At 38.4% G+C, this 1,340-nt stretch overlaps 1 non-coding gene across 1 annotated transcript; it reads right to left on the reverse strand.

Moving 5' to 3' along the window:
* Positions 1 to 324: 324 nt before the first annotated feature.
* LOC144287284 (U6 spliceosomal RNA) lies at positions 325 to 432 on the reverse strand. The gene has a single exon (XR_013355126.1). It is a non-coding gene; the product is annotated as a U6 spliceosomal RNA (small nuclear RNA).
* Between the last annotated feature and the right edge of the window lie 908 nt (positions 433 to 1,340).

The raw sequence follows: 1,340 nt of genomic DNA on the forward strand, positions 1-1,340 counted from the left end.
ACATTTTTTTGCAGGAAGCCTCGGTGGCTCAGTGGTTGAGTCCCTCCCTTCGGCCCAGGGCGTGATCCCGGGGTCCTGGGATTGAGTCCCACATAAGGCTCCCTGTGTGGAGCCTGGTTCTCCCTCTGCCTACACCTCTGCCTCTCTCTGTGTCTCTCATGAATAAGTAAATTAAATCTTTAATAATAATAATAATAATAATAATAATAATAATATTTGTTTGCAATTTTTAAATCTTTTTTTAAAGTAAGCTCTATACCCAAAGTGGAGCTTTAACTCATGACCCAAGATCAAAAGTCTCATGCTCTACCGACTGAGCCAGCCAGGTGCCCCTTTAATTTAAACGAATTTGCATGTTATCCTTGCTCAGAGGCCATGCTAATCTTCTCTGCATTGTTCCAATTTTAGTATATGTGCTGTCAAAGCGAGGACACAATTCTTTTTGTCTTCAGACTGAGAGTATATATCAAAGTTCTGTATTCAAAAGTTACCTAGGTTGGTTCTATCCACCTCCTTCTGCATGGTTTGTTATTTATCTGAAATATAATTCTATAGCTTATCAGTACAGGCTATTTCATTAGAGTTTTTTTCTTTCAAGGCTTGTTTTGAGTTCCCTCATCAATAACACATAACTAAACTTTATTTTTCTGCTTTTTCACTTGTCTTCTTCCTGTTTTTGTTTTTATAAAGGAAATTAACCCATTTACATGTATAGTGAAAGCTACTATGTCTGGTCTTTTTCCTGATGTTTTATTTGTAGTTTTTATTTGTTTACCTCTTCATATGTCTTTTTTTTTTTTTTTAAGTAGGCTCCACATCCAACGTGGGGCACAAACTCATGACCCTGAGATCAAGAGTCAGAAGCTCTACCAACTGAACCAGCCAGGCCTCCCCACCTCTTTAATACAACTGGGAGAGAAATGGCAGCCCCTTTGATCCGTCAGTGCCCAGCATCTGCTCTGGAACATAGTAACTAACACTCAGCAAATGTTTGTGGAATGTTGACTGAAAGCTCAACAAGTAGCTTTCCCTTGTACCTGGATAGACAGACATGCAATCTTGACCTTATTGAGATGGTAGCGATGACTATCACAGCAGTTGCCATGAAGGTGAATAATAATGTGGAAAGTCTTAGCAGAGGGCCTGAATGTTGTAGTCACTGAATAAACTATACCTGTTATTTTTGAACACAAATAAGAACTGGGCATGGAGCTATATTATCTTATTTGATCCTTACAATAATCCTGTTTTACAGATGAAAAAAAAGGGTTTAGAGAAGTAATTTGTCTTTACAACTAGGAAGAATTCAGATCTGACTTCAGAATCTACCCTTTACCCAC

Source organism: Canis aureus, chromosome 16, assembly GCF_053574225.1.
Source record: "Canis aureus isolate CA01 chromosome 16, VMU_Caureus_v.1.0, whole genome shotgun sequence".
In the NCBI taxonomy this organism is placed as follows: Eukaryota; Metazoa; Chordata; class Mammalia; order Carnivora; family Canidae; genus Canis; species Canis aureus.